Genomic DNA, 5,645 nt, shown 5'->3' with positions numbered 1-5,645 from the left:
TTGCAGGAAAGATGAAAGGGGAAACTTCAGCCCGGGAGAAAGAAACATGGCACACTCTGGCCCCCAGAGAAGAGAGAGAAAATGGCAGGCACCCAAGGACAGATCTTGTCTCATGAAGAGGTTTTTAGCTGTTCCAATGGAGAGGGAAGTGTGCCTTGTGGGTAGAAGGAGCATATCTAGCCTATTCTGAAGTTCCCAGGCAGTGTCAGGTGCCAAGGTTGTAGAGTTAGACTCGACACAGCAAAATAATTCTCCTAAAGTGCTTTGAAACACAAGAGAAATTGTTTTCAACCTACTGAGTGGCAGAAGGAGTAGTGGTGGATGATATAACTTGCTAATTCTTTTTCATAGTGAATTTATGCCACTGGGTAATTGACTTAAAGAAATGGACATCTGTTGTGAGATTTTGTCCATTTTAACTTTATAATGTTTTGGGGGGATGCTATAGACAGAATCGTGTCCCCCCAAAGTCATATGTTGAAGGCGTGATCCCCAGTGTGCCTATAATTGGAATAAGGAAGTAATTAAGGTTAAGTCAGGTCATAAAGGTGGATGGAGCCCTGATCCATCCAAGAGGATTAGTGTCCTAATAAGAAGCAATACCAGAGAGCTCATTCTCTCTTCTCCACGTGAGAACACAGCACGAAGGCAGCCATCTACAAGCCAGAAGAGAGCTCTCAGCAGGAACTGGAACCTTGATTTTCGACTACCCTGTCTCCAAAACTCTGAGAAAATAAACTCCTGTTGTTTAAGTCACACAGTCTGTGGTATTTTGTTACAGCAGCCCCAGTAGGCGAAGACAGGGATGGGGGTGTGGGGGCATGAGATGCTTTAAGTATCTGCAAGCTCAATTTCCTGTAATGTGCTCAGATAAGACTGTAAAGCCAGAGGCTGTTTGTAAAACTTTGGCTTTCTGTATGGTGCTGAGGAGTTAACCCCAAATGATCCATCTGAGTCCCAGGGTTTGTATTTGTGGGGAGGGGGCACAGCATTTATCTTGAAAAGTCTGTAAACTTTTTTAAAGATGAAAAATGTTATATGGAAAGTAGCACTATAAAAGCAGAGTGTGAAAAAAATACGAGAGGGAGAACTCAAGAACAAAAAAATAATGCTTATATTGGCCTACAGGGAGTAGAACACTTAGACCAACTTTAGTACTGAATATTTCCTTTTAAAAAAAAATCATGTCTCCTAAAACCAATTCCAAATGGAGTCATATCAATCCAAACGCTAGAATCAGGGGAATTTTCCAGTGAGGGAGAACATTTTGGTAATATTAGTAATTTAGTTTTCTTGTAAGGAAATTAATTCAGTGATTTGTTCAGAATAGTTACAAAAATGTACAGTCTCAGAGATTAGTGAGGAATCCAGTTCCTGCTGGAGACAGCAATTCTCTGGTCTCCTAGAGGAGATAAATTATAATATTTTATTTGTGTCACAGCAGGGGAAAGGAAGGGGAAGTTCTCTGGCTTCTGTCCCTTTGTCCTGGAAGACTTACAGACTTACATGGAACATATCTCCTGCTTTCTTGCCTTATTATTATTGTTTTCTTTCTTTCCTTGTTCATATTTGCTTGAATATTTTACCATTTTTATTGTGATATAACTGACATATAATGTGTAAGTTTAAGGTGTACATTTGTGATGATTTGATTTGATATATGTGTATATTTCAAAATGATTATACCAATAAGGTTGGTTAACACATCCATCACCTCACACAGTTACCTTGTGTGTGTGTGTGTGTAGAACTTTAAAGATTGACTCTTAGAAACTTTCAGGTATACAATACAGTACTGTTTTGTCATCCTGCTGTACATTAGATCCCCAGAAATCATTCATTTCAAAACTGCAAATTTGTATCCTTTGACCACCTTCATCCAACCCATCCCACCTCCCTCAATCCCTGCCAACCACCAATCTCTGTTTTTATGAGTTTGTTTTTTTTAAGACTCTACATATAAGTGAATTCATATAGTATTTATCTTTTTCTGACTTATTTCACTGAGCATAATACCCTCAATTTTCATCCATGTTGTTGCAAATGGCATGATTTCCTTCTTTTTTATGGCTGAATAATATTCCATTATATATATCTGTATCTATCTATCTGTCTATCTATATAACATTTTTTTTCCCATTCATCCATTGACAGACACTTATGTTGCTTCCATACCTTGGCTATTGTGAATAACACTGATTTGAACATGGAGTATAGATATCTCTTTGAGAAAGTGATTTCATTTCCTTTGGACATGTACCCGAAAGTGGAATTTCTGGATCGTATGATAGTCTTATTTTTAATTTTTTGAGGAAGCTTTGTACTCTCCCATACTGCACCAGTTTACACTCCCACCAATAGTGCACAGGGGATCCCTTTCATCCACATCCTTGCCAATACTTGTTATCTCTTGTCTTTTTGATGATAGGCATTCTAACAGGTGTGAGGTGATATCTCACTGTGGATTTGATTTGCATTTCCCTGATGATTAATGATGTTGAGCACCTTTCCATGTACCTGTTGGCCATTTGTATATCTTCTTTGGGAAAATGCCTATTCAGGTCCTTTGACTATATTTAATTGGGTTATTTGGGGTTTTAGTTTTGGTTTGGGGTTTATTTTGCTAATCAGTTGTATGAATTTCTACTATATTTTGCATATTAACCCCTTATCAGATTTGCAAACCCCTTATATTGCAAACCCCTTATCAGGTTTGCAGATATTTCTCCCATTCTGTAGGTTGCCTTTTCATATTATTAATTATTTCTTTTGCTGTGCAGAGGCTTTTTAGTTTGATATAGTCCCACTTGTTTATTTTTGCTTTTGTTGCTTGTGCTTTAGGTGTCAAACCCAAGAAAATTATTGTCAAGACGAATGTCAAAGTGCTTAGCTCCATGTTTTCTTCTAGGACTTCTGTAGTTTCAGATATTACATTTAAGTCTTAATCCATTTCAAGTTAATTTGTGTGAGTAGTGTAAGGTAGGGGTGTAGTTTCATTATTGAAGAGACTATCTTATCCTCTGAGTATTCTTAGCTCCCTTGACAAATACTGGTTGACATAAATGCATGAGTTTATTTTTGGGTTCTCAATTCTGTTCCACTGGTCTGTGTGTCTGCTTTTAATGCCAGTACCATACTGTTTTGATTACTATAGCCTTGTAATATAGTTTGAAACCTGTAAGTGTGCATCCTGCTTTTGTTCTTCTTTCTCAAGATCGCTTTGGTTATTCAGGGTCTCTCATGTGGTTCCACACAAATTTCAGGATTTCTTTTTCTATTTCTGTTTTTAAAATGTCATTAAAATCTTGGTAGGGATTGCATTAAATCTGTAGATTGCTTTCAGTAGTATGGACATTTTAACAATATTAATTCTTCCAGTCCATGAACATAGAATATCTTTTTATTTGTTTGTGTCTTCAATATCTTACATCAATGTTTTATACTTTTCAGTATACAGATCTTTCACCTCTTTGGTTAAGTTTATTCCTAAGTATTTTTATTCTTTTTGATGTTATTAAATGGGATTGTTTTCTTTATTTCTTTTTCAGATAGTTTGTTGTTAGTATATAGAAATGCAACCAATTTTTGCATATTGATTAAGAGAAGAAATGAGAGTTGCTGACAGGCAAATATGGACATTCAAAGAGAAGCAGAAAAACTAAAACTATCTCTGAAAGATGCTGCTAAGAAGGACCAGAAGGATATCTGTGTAGTTCTGGCCAAAGAGGAGATCAGGTCAAGGAAGTCTGTGAGCAAGCTTTATGCATCCAAAGCTCACATGAATTCTGTGCTCACAGAGATGAAGAATGAGCTTGTGGTCTTGTGAGAGGCTGGTTCCTGTAGAAGAGCACAGAAGTGATGAAGGCTATTCAGAGTCTTGTGAAGATTATATAAATCCAGTTCAAATAAATATATTATAGAATGCAGATAAAATAAATAGATTAATAAATGCAGGCATTGTCCAAAGAGATGAAGAAGGATGGGAACATGGAGAGATGTTAGAGAACACTTTTGAAAGCATAGATGATCAAGAAGAAATGGAAAAAGCAGCAGAAATGGAAATTGACAAAATTCTGTTTGAAATTACAGCAGGGGCCTTGGACAAAGCACCTAGTAAAGTGACCAATGCTGTTATGGAACCTGAATCTCCAGGAGTGACGGCCACCTCAGAAGATGAAAGGGAGGAAGAGGCCCTGGAGGCCATGCATCCCAGCTGGCCATGCTTTGTGGCTAGGGGCCACACTGCTGGGCCTCAGGCTTTTCTCATGTCTCACTTACTGCGTGTACATACACTCCTCTGATGCAGCTACTATTTTATGTATCTCTTGCACTACACCTCTGTGATGAGGCATTGCATTCTGGAGAAGATTCTCTCTGAATATCTCTACACTGTGTAGAAGTTTTGTGATCTCAGCCAGACTGTTCTTATGAGAAGTGGTGTAATAAATGCACCATTTTTAGGAGTATAAACAGAAGTATCTTTTTAGGGGGGAAGCAAAGAAATCTGTCTTCTTACAAAGCACTTTTGAGAATAGAGTTGATTGCCTGAATGTTGAGGACTCTATATTTTTTTTGTGTGTAAAACACTATATAAATAGATTTTAATAAATTTCTGCTTTAACCCTTAGAAAAAATTTTAAAGTTTTCTATGTATAAGATCATGTCATCTGCAAACAGAGAAAATTTTACTTCCTCCTTTCTGATTTGGTTGCTTTTTATTTCTTTTTCTTGCCTAACTAGTCTGGGTAGGACTTCCAGTACTATATTGGATAGAAATACTAAGGGAGGGTGTCTATGTCTTGTTCCTGACCTTAGAGAAAACCCTTTCAACCTTTCATCATTGAGTATGATGTTTGTTAGCTGTGGGCTTGTCATATATGGCCTTTATTATGTTGAGGTATGTTCCTTCTATACTCAAATTGAGAGTTTTTATTATGAAAGGTTGTTGAATTTTGTCAAATGCTTTATCCACATCTATTGAGATGATCATATGATTTTTATCTTTCATTCTATTAATGTGATGTATTGCATTTAATAATTTTCAAATATTGAGCCATTGCTTGAATTCCACTTGATCATGTAATGTGATCTTTTTATTGTGCTGTTCAATTCGGTTTGCTAGTATTTTGTTAAGAATTTTTATGTCTACATTTGTCAGGGATATTGGCCTGTAGTTTTTTTCATATAGTGTCCTTATCTGACTTTGGTATTACGGTAATGCTAACATTGTATCATGAGTTTGGAAGTGTTCCCTCCTTTTCATTTTTTGGGGGAGAGTTTGAAAAAATGCATTAATTCTTTAAATTAATTCAAAATTCATTAATTCTTCAAATGTTTGGTAGGATTCACTAGTGAAATGATCTGGTCCTGGACTTTTCTTTGTTGGGAGGTTCTTTATTCAATCTCCTCACTCATTATTGGTCTGTTCAAATTTTCTGTTTCTTTATCATTTTGTCTCAGTAGGTTGTGAGTGTCTGGCAATTTACCTATTTCTTCCAGGTTGTCTAATTTGTTGGTGTATAATTGTTCTTTGTAGTCTCTTATGATCCTTCATATTTCTGTGATATCAGTTGTAATGTCTCCTCTTCTGTTTATAATTTTTTTGAGTCCCCTCTCTTTTTTCTTGGTTAGTCTAACTGAAAATT

At 36.4% G+C, this 5,645-nt stretch overlaps 1 pseudogene; it reads left to right on the top strand.

The window, feature by feature from the left end:
* Window positions 1–2,206: 2,206 nt before the first annotated feature.
* On the top strand, window positions 2,207–4,301 carry LOC101320202 (charged multivesicular body protein 3 pseudogene; annotated as a pseudogene).
* The last annotated feature ends 1,344 nt before the right edge of the window (window positions 4,302–5,645 follow it).

The sequence above is a fragment of the Tursiops truncatus genome, chromosome 1, assembly GCF_011762595.2.
Source record: "Tursiops truncatus isolate mTurTru1 chromosome 1, mTurTru1.mat.Y, whole genome shotgun sequence".
In the NCBI taxonomy this organism is placed as follows: domain Eukaryota; kingdom Metazoa; phylum Chordata; class Mammalia; order Artiodactyla; family Delphinidae; genus Tursiops; species Tursiops truncatus.
This window is presented reverse-complemented; position numbering and strand designations above follow the sequence as displayed.